At 30.5% G+C, this 15373-nt stretch overlaps 1 protein-coding gene across 7 annotated transcripts in view; it reads right to left on the reverse strand.

Moving 5' to 3' along the window:
* Window positions 1–15373, reverse strand: part of LOC119600718 (uncharacterized protein DDB_G0283357-like) — a 149374-nt gene that overhangs the window by 58836 nt on the left and 75165 nt on the right. The window contains exons 1-2 of one of the 7 annotated variants that reach the window (XM_037951179.1): window positions 13401–13703; window positions 8104–8325 (exon numbers count right to left, since the gene is read on the reverse strand). The exons of 2 other annotated variants lie outside the window; for them this stretch is intronic. The gene's annotated coding sequence lies outside the window, so the exon portion shown is untranslated. Of the gene's footprint in view, window positions 1–8103; window positions 8326–8447; window positions 8603–13400; window positions 13704–15373 lie in introns of those variants that run through there. 4 more of the 7 variants (XM_037951174.1, XM_037951180.1, XM_037951175.1 and 1 more) reach the window with 4 other exon arrangements.

The raw sequence follows: 15373 nt of genomic DNA on the forward strand, positions 1-15373 counted from the left end.
ACAAAAAAAAACCCATTTGTCCTGAATAAATCTATGTTCGAAAAATTCGAACTTAATTTCGAATTTTAGAAAATTGTTAAAAAAAACTGCAAAATTACAAGGATATAAAGAAAATATTGTACTATTTTAAATTTTAAAGGACAAAAAACCCATTTGTCCTGAATAAATCTATGTTCGAAAAATTCGAACTTAATTTCGTATTTTTGAAAGTGTTTAAAAAAACTTCAAAATACACAATTTCTTTAATTTACGATATTAAAGAGAGAAAAAAAATATTTTTTATGAAATTCGAAAATTTCGAATTTTCGAAATTGTTGTAAATTTGTCAAATAAACAGGTTTAAATATTAAAAAGTTCAAATAACCATATTTTGTGACAAAAATTTATAAAAACGAAATTCGAACTTAATTTCGAATTTTCGAAATTGTTGAAAATTTTGTATTTACAACCAAAATTTGTTTTCAAAAATCATAAATTTTTTGTATATTTATCAAAATATAAACAATGACAAAGTTATTTGTTCAAATGTTTAACAATTTATTAAATTTGTTTGAAAGTATTATGTTTTTGTTGTATTTTTTAAACAACATTTTTATAAATTACATACAAACACTTCTTTGTAATTATTTCAACACTATTAATTTTATTTTTATTTGATTTATGCATTTTTATTTTAATTTCTTTCTTCTCTTCCACTTTTATTTACAAATAATTTTCCCCCTTTTGTTTGTGGCAGACAGACAGACAGACACATTTTTCAAGTCACACAAAATTAAGTCTATTCAAAAAATCCAGCAGCACCATTTAACAGCATTTTAAACAAAAAAAAAAAAAAACACTCACACACTACTATAAAAACTAATGATGGAAGAAAATACAAGAAAAACTTAGAAGAGGAGTAAAAAACAAACAAAAATTCCTTTAAAATCAAAATTATAGAGTTTGAATTAAGAAAATAATGTTGAAAAATTCTTAGAATTAAGTTGTATGAGAAAAAAAAACAAAAACAAAGTTGTAGACGTAAAGTAGGAGGAATAAAAAGAAATAACTTATAAATGCAATAATAACAATAACAACAATTTTCAGCTTCATAACTCTGTAATTATGAAGAAAATTAAAAAAGACCAAAGAAAAACTAAATGCAGCAGCAACATGATAAGAACTATAGAAAGAAGTCGTGAAAGAAAAACATATTTATAAAGTAAACAAACAACAACAACAAATGTTTTAATAAATCTTAAACAGTCTTTTGAAAAAATTAGTTTAAATAATTTTCAAGTGTAGAGAAGTAATAAAATGTAATAAAAAGAAAAATATGAAAACAATTGAAGTGGGGGGACACATCTATCCTTCTTTTCTAAGCTAAGACGATCTGTAAGTAAATAAGCTTGAAAAACTATCAAATTACCAATGAAAATAAACAAAAATTATAGAAAAAGTTTAAAGAAAATTAAGTCATTAAATAATTTGATTTTCAAGTATTTTTTTCAAATTTCAATTAAAAAGGAGTCAAATTCTTTAAGTTCGAAACTTGAATATTTAGAAAAATATTGAAATTTTAAGTAATTTTTTATTAAAGTTTTTAAGTAGAAGACTTGTACATAAATTTTCTATAAATTTTGATAATTTTTGTGAATTTCGAAAAATTCGAACTTAATTTCGAATTTTCGAAATTGCTGAAAAAACCTAATTCTATAATTTTTAGGTTAAATCTTAAGTATATTCGAAAAATGTAACATATTTCAGAAAATTTCTGAATTTCGAAAAATTCGAACTTAATTTCGAATTTTCGAAATTGTTAAAAACACCATATTTCTATAGTTTTTAAGCTAAATCTTTAATAAATTCAAAAAATTTTACATATTTCTACAAATTTTATGAATTTTGAAAAATTCGAACTTAATTTCGCATTTTCGAACTTAATTTCGAATTTTCGAAATTATTTAAAAATCTTTATTTCTATAGTTTTTAAGCTAAATCTTAAGTAAACACATCAAATTTAACATATTTCAGCAAATAAATTCTAATTTTCGAACTTAATTTCGAATTTTCGAATTTGATAAAAATGATTAATTCTGTAGTTTTTAGACATAATCATAAGTAAACTCTTTAAATTTAAAATATTTTAAAAAAATTTGAACATAATTTCAAAAGTTCGAAAATCTTAAATTTCTAGTGGAAACCACAAAAAATAAGAAAATTATTTTGATAAAGACTTAAAGTTAAATTTGTATGAATATCGAAAAATTCTAACTTAATTTCGAAAATCGAAATTCCGAAATTAAGTTCGAAATACAATTTTTGATCATTAAGCACTCAAGTCATGATTTACGGAATCAGAAATTGAGATAAAGTGAAAGAAGCCTTTAACACATCGAATCAATACAAGAAACAGCAACTCAAGAGACTTTATAGAGAGAGAGTAAGAGAAGTCTAGAGAGATCGGTTTCTATGATCCTTAACTAGATCTTAGTATTTGACAATGTCAGCCGTTCTCTTCCATTTACAGCTCAGTATTCCAACAAGCAGAGAGAAAGAGTTGACAAAAAGAGATGTTTTGCAAAGGAAATGACTTAATGATCTTTGGATTGAAGACAATAGAGAGATATTAGAAGATCATGACCAATGTTCAAAGAGCTCATTCTAAAGTCCTTGGCAAGATCTAAGTATTTGTCAATATCAGCTGTTGTTCTCCATTTACACTTTCAGCTCAGATCACACAGTATTTTAACAAGCGGAGAGAAAAAGAGTTGTCTTGCAAATGATCGGACTACATGATTATAATGGACAGAGGATCATGGAATATCTTCATTGTTGAATCACTGAGTCCGTTACATTGCAAGAAATCTTTTCTCTCTCTCTCTCTCTCTGTTTGTTAAAAACTATGTAATCTGAGTAATAAAACTGTGTGATATTGTCCGTCATTCCATTCTTCTCCATATGCTCTTTCTGTCTAGATCACGCAAGCAAGTTAGAAAAAGAGTTGTCTTCTAAATGATCGGAGACTATATACTTTTTAGATAGAAGATCATGGAAGATCATTAAGTCGTTTCCTTTTCAAGACAATATTTTTCCTCTCTGCTTTTTAAAATACTATGTGATCTGAAGTGTTTAAAAATTATCAATTAAAAGATCGAAAGAGAGAGATGCTAGAGAATGGTTTCTATAGTCCTTGGCAAGATCTAAGTATTTGACAATATCAGCTGTTCTTCTTTATTTACACTTTCCGCTTGTCATCATCTTGCAAATGATCTCACTACATGATCTTTGAGAAGAAGATTTGACAATGTCAGCCATACTTCTTCATATGCAATTATGCCCAGATCACTCAAGTAAAGAGAATAAGAGTAGTGTTGCAAATGGATGAATTCCAGATCATTGGGCAGAAGATCATAATTGTTTAAGGGAAGATCATTGAGTCCGTTATTTGGCAACTTGTTAAATTACAACTTGATCTAAGCGATAAAACAACGTGACACTCCTTCTGTCATTCCTTTATATAAAATGTTTGAATAATGATCATGTAGAAGATCGAATCACTGTAATATAGCAGTTTGAACCAGCAGCTTGACTAATCCAGTCGAATATCTTTAATTAATATTTCGGTTTGGACTTTTAAACATTGATCCTAGATACTTTCCTATAATTCCATATAAGATTTCTAAAGATAATCTCTGGTTTATATTGTTTGAGGTTTAAACACACTTTATAACATTTGCACAAAAGATATGGGGATTATTTTACTATAATCCAAATTCTTTCTGAAGTATGACCCTTATGGAAAAGGATCTTTATACTAATAATACCTATTAACTACTTAAGTCCTTTATTACCCCATTTTTCTATTATTTCCTAATATTTCTGCTTTTTAAAGGGCAATAAAGTCCCTTTTTAAAAGGACGAAAAAAAGAGAAAGAAATGAAAATAAAAAGGAAAAATTAAATTCTTTTATGTTTCGAGAGATTTTCTTTCAATTCCCTTGACATTTAACAGCAACAATAATAGTAATAATAACAATAAATCTTAGTTAAGTTTTATGTTACTACATACGAGTACTATTATGCTTTTAAGTCACTCTCTTTGTGAAAATGTATATAGAAGAGAGAGAGAGAGTGTGTGTTAAACTGTTATCCCAGTGTATAGAGTATCCTTTTTCATACACATTTTGAGCAAATCAATTTATTTGTGTTTTTTCCCTTTTCGGTATTTTATTTCTATCAAAATCTATAAAAAAAATTCTTAAGGATTCTTTTCAGGGTTTCTATTGTTAGAGTGTGTGTGTGTGTATATGTGTAATTATTTCCATTTAATTAAGCAAAAATGCAAATTCTTTTTAAAAAAAATTTAATACCTCTTCTTAAATGTGCTTCTCTGGTTGTGTCTTTGCTTTGGTTCTCGTATGTCTTATGTTGGGGTTGTCTGTCTGTCTGTCGAGTTTTTCTATCTATAAGTCTGTCCGTCAATACATTTTGCATGTGTATTAAAGTATGATTCAACACTAAAAAGACTTTATTATGAAGGCTAAACCTCAGAAATATAAAACCCACAACTTCTTTGGGGAGATTTCTGGCAAAAAATAAAAACAAAAAACATCCTCCAATTCTAAAGAAAATATATTGCAAAATTGTTTTTTTACAGATCTGAACTCAACGTTAATGAAATGTTTTATAATTTCATTGAAAAAGTCACGTTTCGTGGTAAATTCTTACACCATCTCGTACTCTGGCATAACTGAGTAGTCTTCCTCATGTTTATGTTGGTCATAAATACTAAGGAGTGAGTGACAGCCCGGCCCGCTCAGTACATTTAAGCAACAATCTTAGTGGTATGTTGTTGATTTGTATTTCACACATACCATCTAATATAAATAGGAATTTTGAGAGAGAGAGGTGGACACCATTCTCTTCTTCTCCTGCTTAATGTCCCTGAATCTTTTGTTAAATTTTCTAGCATACAAGTTGTTTGTTCGGTCACACTTTACTAAATTCAGACATAAAAAATATGATGTGTTTCTTTTGTTAATAAGAGGTTTCCAATGTTGTGTTAACTGGTTTGGTAAATAATAAAATGTTCCATTGGGTATGATTGTGAAAGGACCTTGTATTTGTTATTATTAGTTTTTGAAGGTTTATGTGTAAGCAATTCGAATTGTTGTGAGTTAGTTTTATATTTGAACAATGATTTCGAAGTAAAGGTTATTATAAATGAATAGTTCTATGGATCTGTCATAAGAATGGCCTTAAGGAAGAACCAACTTTGAATGATTAAGATGGTTTCTAGTCATCGAAGGTAATCGTTAAATAATGGTAAACTAGAACAACTGCACTATTTAACCGTAAGTTATTATTAGCTCAAACTTCCTTTATAACTCAAATCAAACATTTTTACCAAATTTTGAGAACCAAGAGAATGATTTCGATCACTTCTGACGATCGTTTACGATCATTGGCAACATGTGATATTAATGCGTTAGCAATTTTTGTTAATGATGTTTATCTAAGGAAGGGTTCCATGAATGCCTTCATTACACGATCATTGGCAACATCTGATTGACTACATAGATCATACATCGTTTAAGCAAGTGGAGAGAGGCGGAGAAGTCTTGCAAGAGAATAGATTACATGATCCTTGGCTAATCTAAGTGTTTGACAATGTCAGCAATGTTCTTTACCATCTACTTTTCAGATCACATAGTCTTGTAACAACTCCCCGATTTTTTGAGCAGAATATAATGGAGTGATCATGGCTAACGATTATGGAGTCTTTTGGTTTGCAAGCGATAGAAATGTTTGAAACAGTCTGTCATTCTTTCTTAAGGAAATCTTAAAATAATGTTCACCGAAATGATTCAATAAAATTAGGTTGCCAAAAGTTCGCTGCCATTGTAAAGTAGCAGGATGAGCCAGCTTCATGACCGATCAATCTTAAACTTTAGTGGCATTAAAGATCGTAGCTGCCCAAAAGTCCCCTTTAATAAAAGTCGTAGAGACAGGGAACAAACTTTCATTTTATGTTCTCTAGAAGACGAAAGCTCTTAGTTTGAGGGGGATTACCAAGTTCATTGCTCTGGACGTTTTGCAAAGAAATCATTGAAGCAAATTCTTGCAAATGAGTCTGCGAACCTTGTAAAAACGTCTAGAATCTAATCTCTTTATCGAAACTTATACTCTCTTAAGACAAATATTGGCTATTCTTGATGGGATGCTAACCCAGTACGCCACTGGCCGAAGCAAGTCAGTCAGTAATAGGGTCTTCTTTTATAGAAGAACATACTTATGAAGTCATTTATAGAATCCATTAGATCATACCTTATGTACGACAGCTTTAAACGACATTCATCAATTCCTCGGAAACAGAAGTAAACCTGCCACTCAAAACAAGGGCAGTTATAGCAGAAATGAGTGGCCAGCCAAATAAGTCAGTAAAAGGAACTTCATTTATAGAAGGAGAACATATACACCAGCTTTAAACAAGAATTAATGAGATGTCATCAATTCCGCGGAAACAGAAGTAAATCTGTCATGCAAAATTGGACTATTTCTAGCATAAATGAGTGTCCAGCATGTGGTCAGGGTTCTCATGATCCCAGCCACATATTTAACTGTCGCATTATACGAATCCTGTAGAAGTAGCACTTTTGTTAGAGCTGGAACTCAATGTAGAACTTACGAATTCATTATTATAGTCATAGGTGTTACAACTACAAAAACCAAATGAAGTTAGCCTTCTAACTATCTCTTAATAAAGAAAAGCTTTTCACTTTAAGATAGATATGAAAGAAGTTCTGTATAAGATCTATTCTTGTATAGAACAGTCAAGACGTAATTTGGAATGCTGGGAAAGAAGGTCTGTCACTTTGAGATGGATATAGATGGAGTGCTGTATAAGATCTTTTCAGGTATTGCTTAGTGTTTTCCATAATTGGATTCCGTACGTAGATGTTATAACATCTAGTAGTACACTTCAGTCTACTATAGTAGACTGAATGGAAAAGAAACATATGGAGATGGAAGAATGATAATTACTATAGGAAATTTTTACAAGTCCTTTGTCCGACAATGTGTTGTCTATAAAATATAAAAATGTCGCAACTCTAAAAGCTTTTGCTTTTCACTCTATGCTTACAATCTATGTCTTTAGTCCGACAATGTGTCGACCATTAATTATGGAAATGTCGCAACTCTCAAAGCTTTTACCTTTCACTCCCTATCCCAACTTAGATGATACTTTATAGATTTAGGCAGCGAAAAACATCTAACACGTCGACCATTAACATATACACTGTTTAGCATTCCTCCAGGCTTTCACATCGGACGTGGTAAGGTCCAAATGTAATCTCAATTACATTCACTTCCTGTTCCAAGATGATATTCACATGCCCCTGTTGAATGCGATCGAACAATTGGAACTTAAGTTAACCACTATCTCCACTTGTCGAATACTCAACATAACCTTAACTTTATTGGTCGTACAGAGAAATTTATTATTTTTTACAAAAATTATATGAAAAAAAATAGATTTTTATAAACCAACACCTCTTTAAAATCTCTATTAAACACTCCCAGCACTGTAATGAATGTGTTAATTTCTCATATAACTTTTTATGTATAATTCTTTTTCAGTCTAGAATCATAAATATGGAAATTAATCACACACTAACATTTTAGCCCCGGCCAAAAATAAATTACACTAAAAATAATAATCCTGCACACACACACACCACTACTCCAACTTATAGCAGGACCTTTTAGCAAAAAGGAAGAATAAATAATGAATACACAGAAAGAGAGAGAGAACATTTTATATATAAAGAGAGTAATAGAGTAAATGATTAAAAATAAAACTTGATGTGACATTAGCAATAAAAAAAACACAATTCTGCAAGAGAGAGCAAAAAAGCTGGGCACCCACATTTATAAGAAAATAAATCACTGTAGAAAAGTGTTGGTTGGTGGTTCTCCCACAACAAGCACATTGCTAAAGGACATAAAAGGACAAAGACATTTAGCAAAGAAGAGTAATATTTTCTTGTTCATTTGCAACAAGACGGAAGGATATTTTTTTTCAAATATTAAATAATACATAAAGAAAATAAATAATTACCTGGTTGTGGGGTTGTAATTTTGTTTGTAAAGTTCTTTCGGGAAAGATTTATTGTTTAATTTTTAAAGGATTGTTGTAAATTTTAAAAAAAGAAAAAATTATTTTTTTTTCTTTAAATCACACAATTATTTGCTATTGCAAACACACACGCACGTAGGCACACTTTAGTAAAGAGATAGAGAGCACGAAGTAGGGAGACACTGCTTTAAAATGCACTAAAAACTTTTGAGGAAAAATAAAATAAATTATTTAATAAAATTTTTTCTAGTAAAAAGGAATTATTTTTCTTAAATTTTTTCAACACAATATTATTTAAATTTCTTTTAAATTTATAAAATTTTTACAATAATTAGTTTTCATATTTTTTTTTTGTTTGCTTTTGTTAGTAAAAAAAAGAAAAATTTTCCGTAAATTTATTTCTTGTTTTTCAGTGATGTGAAATTTTAAACCGACTGTAAATGTGAAACTGACGCAACTTTTCGAAACGCACCAGAAATAACGACGGCAACGACCACGACACAAAAACCAACAAACCACGTAATGTGTACAACAACATCAGCAACAGAAGCAGCAGAAACAACAACAGCTAAAAAGAAGCACAAGATGAAGCTGAAACTAAAGCTAGAGATGAAGAGGAAGGAAGACCTTAAATAACTAGTAATACCTTAAAAAAAAAAACACCAAAAACATTGGGGAATCGGGAAGAGTGTAAATCTACTACAAACAACAAAAACCGAGAAGAAAAAAACTGTTTTTTTTTCAGTTTCCCTATATATATATATATTGTAAACACGACACTTTAGCACGAGTTTTAATAAAAACACAACAATCACACGTTCTGTTATATTTACAGAGAGTTGGGGAATGATAGAGACAGAGAGAGAGAGAGAGAAATCTCTCTCTCAACTATAAATTCCTAAAGGGGAGAGCTTAAGAAGAAAGGGGCTGTTGTTAGTAGTAAGCATGTTTCAACATGCGCAATCAGGGCGTTTTTTCAAAAATAAACATGAAAAATAAAACCCAAATAGAAAAAGCATGCACAATCCGGCTCCAAAAACAGTTAACTCTCACTCTCTTTCTCTCTCTCTCTTTGGAAGTTTACAAATATTGCATTATTTTATGCTCTGTATTAATTTCTCTTTTGCTCTCTCTCTTTCTCTCTCTTAACAAAGAAGACCTGAAATGCACAACAAAAAACCCGTAATACACTTACAGTGCGTCATACAAGTGAATAATTGTGAATTTTTTTTTTGTGTAGATTTTTTCGAGGGGGTATAGTTTAGAAGATTTTAAAGGTGACCCTTTAATGTTAACGAGATTTTTGAAAGTACTGTTCATATAAAACTTATGGAATCCTATTGGATCTAGTTTCTATATCCCTGCTAAGTATAGAATTGGTGTCTTGACACCGCTCTAGATTATAATATTTATTTTTATAGTTTATTTTTTTCAGTGTAAAAGTTGAGTCAATATGTTTGTTTATCAGCCGATCAGCAGAAAATTGATGTCTCATTAATTTCACAAGAATCTTTAGTATGTCAATACTAAACGTATTTTATCAAAACGAGAACATCCGTCTTCCGTTTCTTTAACAATTTTGAAATGTATGATTCGATAATAACAAAATCAGAAGTATATCTCTCCCGTCCAAGTGCCGTAGAGGTAGATATATTGTGTTCTATCTTCTTTTCCACTTTTTCATGATAATAACAGCTTGAAAATATATTTTAAAGTTAGAAAACTTGAGGCTCATCCATAAGGAACGAACCCCTTACTATGTCTACGTTATGTTTAGGGTTCCGGCCAAGTAACTCTTCCTAATGGTTTTTGAGATCTACTTTGAATCTACAAAAAATAAATTAAACGAATCTTATAGCAATAGTCGGACAGGGCTGCAAACCGTGTCCTTCGGGACGACACTATGTTAGTGTTACGGGTATTGGCTCTACATCAGACGACAGCGAAAACCATCCGTGACATCTGCCTTAAAAGTGACGCACCCCTCTTACTTCCTGTCCCAGCTAAGACAACACTCTAACGAACTGATTTTACGTTATAGATACGCTCGCAAAATACATCTGAGACATCTACCTTTAACATATAAACCATCTTAATATTAATTTAATAAGATCGAAATATATTCTCAATTTAGTCGAACTGAACAGGACACAATGTCATTCGGAGAATTGAATTGTTAACGGATCATTGTCGAAAGAAACTAATTCGGAAAAGCATATTCATATTCCCTTAGATGTGGTATCGAATGGGTGATATTGGGAAATTGGGACTCCTGTGACGAAGAATATCAAAAATGCTCGGGTCCTATCCTTCACGGAAAAGAACCATGATTCTTTTGGGTCATGATAGAAATTCGTTAAGACTTCTTATAGACATACTTACTGTATGATTGGACCTATGACAAATCGTATGGGATACACAAGGATTCTTCTGACGGGGAAGAATCCGTAGAATATCTTTTATTTGACTGTACCGTACTACAAGAGCTTATAATGTGATGTCTTGTTACCTTGGATGTGTGGGACTCCTAAGGTGAAGAACATCCAAAATGCTCAAGTACTATTTTTCACGGAAAAGAACCATAATTCTCTTAGACCATGATAGAAATTCTTTAAAACTTCTTACTGTATGATTGGACCTATGACAGATCGTATGGGAAACGTAAAACATCTTTTATTTGACTGTAACGCACTACAAGAGCATATAATAAGATGTCTTGATAAAGGTCCTATAGAGGTCTAAGTGTTCATTATATACAACTTCAAACATAGCAAAGGATTCTGTAGAAGTCGTTGTATAATGGAGGTTGAGTCTGAAATTAATGAAGAATTGCAATGGCAGAGTAACATGTTTCGAATGAATGGATCGGTAATGTCCATTTACAAATGAAAAGTTGGAGATTCTAAACTATCGAAGCACTGACAAAGTCTGAAGCGAAATAATTCGAATGAACACGTTATTCGCTTGACATCCATCCCTGTTAATATTGCTAGAAATCCAGGGTCATATAAATATGAGGTGAGACATTTTCCGAGATCTGTTTTAATAATGATGCTCTAGGAAAATTAACTATTCTAGCTCTTCTTTTCCTCATTGTGACAAGTTTTGCGGTGGACAATGTTCACCATATCCATTATATTCTTAAGAAAAACCCTCCGACATTATTTCCAGCTTTTAGAACTTTAGAACGGCTTTGTGCTCTTTTCGATTTGAGGCGTGGAATCAGAAATGTGTTCTTTCGAAAGTTTCTCATATGTTTTACAACAATCTTTAACATCAAACCAATAAGATCATTCTAAATCCTTCTCTATAAAGTTTCCGGAATGAATACCTCAGATCTATATGAATGCTTTTTGCAACAAGACACGATTTACCTCATTTTTGGTTTTATTCCATAGGTCGTCTATCTGATCAATTAGAATCTATCACTCTCCCAAAGAGAAATCTATAGAGGAATATTATCTGTTTTTCAGCTCATTTTCAAATTATGATCTGATAACTGAAACGTTTAATTCCTCAAAAATCTATTGTTTCCTCAACTTTTCCAAATACTTTGGTTGTAAAGGTTTCGCTGTGGATAGAAGAACTTCCTTGGCAAAAAAAACTTCCGGTTAATACAGCTGTTGCTATATCGATAATCTTTGAACGATTGGGAGTTGTGTCTTTCGGAACTGATGATTCAATTGTGGTCGAAAAACTTGCACTATGTCGCCAAATACTGAAGAAAGACTTTGAATTAACGGATTAGACTTTGAACTGATGGTCTTTACGTGGAGTGTTGTTCACTTCCTCCACTTTTGTTTAGTTAAAACAAGTTATTTTCATCACACGACATCTAAAATTGGCAAGGCGTTTCAAAATACCAATGGGCGGTAGATAAGGGTGGCATAACTGTTTCAGCTTCTTCGCTTTTGGATCTCGTAAAAGAGGACTCTTTTTCTAAACCATTTTGTAATTTAATTTTAAACGAAATTTTTCCTCTGTCAAGCTGAAATTGGGTCCTGATATCACTAAACATTTTTGAAACTTTCCACATTCGCGAGTTGCTTTCCTAAATTTCTTTTTTTGTTAGGTTAAACCTATAAGAATCGGTATTGAAGACATCTTTCTTACACTTGGTTTTAAACACTTGATATCTAATTTCTAAACACATTTACTTTTACAACACACTGTTAAATTATTATGGAACTAAAATTTTATAAATTTTTCAATGAAGTGTTACTTTTTCCACAATCAGAGCGAAGTTTTCTTCAAAAAAAAAAAAAAACACATTTGCAAGTAAACCGTTTATTTTTTTCACATTCTTTCTTTGTAAACTAATATTTGTAATAAAAGTATTTTAAACTTTAGGGCGTGAGAGTTAGTATTTGCTTAGAGAGAAACAGAGAAAACCAAAAACTGGGAGAGAGTGTAAGAAAAAGAGATTTGCAAATATTATCTACTTATTGGGAAAAAAAAAGAAGAGAAGAGTATTTTTAACAATACAAGTTTAATAATGCGTATAAAACAAGTATTAACAAAAATACAAAAAAAAAATATAATAAAATTAAATAAAGAAAAACAACAAAAATAAAGGAAAAAGAGAGCTTTACACAAAAAAAAAGCACTGAGATAATTTTATATTTTTGTATAGAAACGAAAAAAAAGCAGCAGCAGCAGCAACAACAAAATATACTAAAGACAAACTTAAATACAATGGATGAATATTGTATAGAGATGGATGGATGGATGACTGTTTGTTTGGCAGTCGGTTTGGTGGGTTAGTTGGTGGAATTGTCTGACAGTCAAACATTTAGACTTGTTGTTGTTGGTTTGATTTGGTATGGTTTTGTTTTGTTGTTTTTTTGTTCATGCTGCTGCTAGCTGGCTGATTTGCTCTGTTGCTGTTGTTTGCTTGAACTGAAAACTAAAAACTGAACTGAAAAAATTTAAAAAAAAAAATTTATAAAAAAAAAATGAATGGTTCGTTGGTTGGTTGCTTGATTGCTGGCTGTGTGTGGATGACGACTATACGATGTTGTATGTAAATATTGGTGATGTTGGCACTTTAAACTTTTTTTCTTCTTTCTTTCACATTTCAATTTTTCCACTTCTTTGTGCCACTAAATAGCAAAAAGAAATAAAAATTTTTCACAATTTCTTATTATTTTCTTTTCTTGCCACAGGTGATAAATAGGTTTTATAAGTATTTAATTATTAATAAATTTCTTCCTTTTTTTCTAAATTTGTCATTATCTTATTTGTTTGTTTTTATTACACGGTTTTAAACACACACACACCTTTTCTTTTTTTTTAAATAGACGACGTTGGGTTACGTTTTTCCACTAAAAAGATTTTCTTTCTTTTTTTTTGTTATAAAACACTATAATTTTTATAATTTTCTTCAGTATAAATTTTTTTATATGTATTTTTATATTTATATATCCAAAGGTCTATTTTTTGCTTGCTTATGTATTTAATTATTTTTATGAATTTGTTTTTGATATTTTTATTTTATTTATTTTTTTTTTTTGCTATTCTCACGTGATGCAAACTGTGCAGCGTCAAAAACGCAACTGAATATGAAAAACCAACCATTGAAAAAATATTACAATGACACCATACGAGTGTACATAATAATAAAAACAACAATAATAATAAAAACAACAACAAACATCACCAACACGTAGAGCAAAGAAAGAAAAATACAATAAAAATCATCAAGCTCTGGCTCTCTTTTTTTTTGTTAATGAGTGGTTGGCTCGCTCTTTCTGTTCGTTTAGTTGGATTTTGTAACTGTGTATTTGTTGTTGATTAGTATTGTTCTCAGGGATGGGATATTGATATTTAGAAAAACAAGTAACTTTTTCAAAGAGTAATTTATCTGTCTATCTATCTATCTATCTATCTATCTATCTATCTATCTATCTATCTATCTATCTATCTATCTATCTATCTATCTATCTATCTATCTATCTATCTATCTATCTATCTATCTATCTATCTATCTATCTATCTATCTATCTATCTATCTATCTATCTATCTATCTATCTATCTATCTATCTATCTATCTATCTATCTATCTATCTATCTATCTATCTATCTATCTATCTATCTATCTATCTATCTATCTATCTATCTATCTATCTATCTATCTATCTATCTATCTATCTATCTATCTATCTATCTATCTATTGACCTCTATGTCTAAAGATCTTTCTATCTAGCTATTGACCTCTATGTCTAAAGATCTTTCTATCTAGCTATTGACCTCCATGTCTAAAGATCTTTCTATCTAGCTATTGACCTCTATGTCTAAAGATCTTTCTATCTAGCTATTGACCTCTATGTCTAAAGATCTTTCTATCTAGCTATTGACCTCTATGTCTAAAGATCTTTCTATCTAGCTATTGACCTCTATGTCTAAAGATCTTTCTATCTAGCTATTGACCTCTATGTCTAAAGATCTTTCTATCTAGCTATTGACCTCTATGTCTAAAGATCTTTCTATCTAGCTATTGACCTCTATGTCTAAAGATCTTTCTATCTATCGATCGCTATATCTACCGATCTCTATATCTATCAATCTTTATATCTATCGATCTCTATGTCTATCGATCTCTATAACTTTCGATCTCTATAACTTTCGATCTCTATATCTATCGATCTCTATATCTGTTGATCTCTATATCTATCGATCTCTATATCTATCGATTTCTACGTGTATCGATCTCTATGTCTATCGATCTCTTTGTATATTGATATCTATATCTATCGATCTCTATGCCTATTGATCTCTATGTCTATCGGTATCTATATGTATCGATCTCTATATCTTTCCATCTCTATGCCTTTCGGTCTCTATATCAACCGATCTCTATATCTACCGATCTATGCTCTATTCTATGCTCTAGTCCAGGGATGGAAAATGAGATTTTGTTTCAGTATCAAAAAATATTTCAGAGGGTACTTTTTTGGCCCTCAGAGTACTAAAATCATTTTTTTGGATAAAAATTAAGATAAACATTTCACTTCGAGGATCATGTTGGTCATTCCTTAGGTACATTTTTATTTAGAAATTTTTATACGGAAGTAGAAAAGCCATTATGTGTTGATATGATGAATCTTTGTCCGTCCCTCAATGTTAACCTTTTAGATATAACTTGATGAAATTGCTACATAATTTCTTGGCCAAGGAAATGGTTACATGATATCCCATAGGTACCATAAGTACAAATATTACCCCGATATTGTACTTTGTAAATATGTTAA

This window comes from Lucilia sericata, unplaced genomic scaffold (assembly GCF_015586225.1).
Source record: "Lucilia sericata isolate MDLA Ls3-8-SP2 unplaced genomic scaffold, ASM1558622v1 Contig000119F_arrow, whole genome shotgun sequence".
Classification (NCBI taxonomy): Eukaryota; Metazoa; Arthropoda; class Insecta; order Diptera; family Calliphoridae; genus Lucilia; species Lucilia sericata.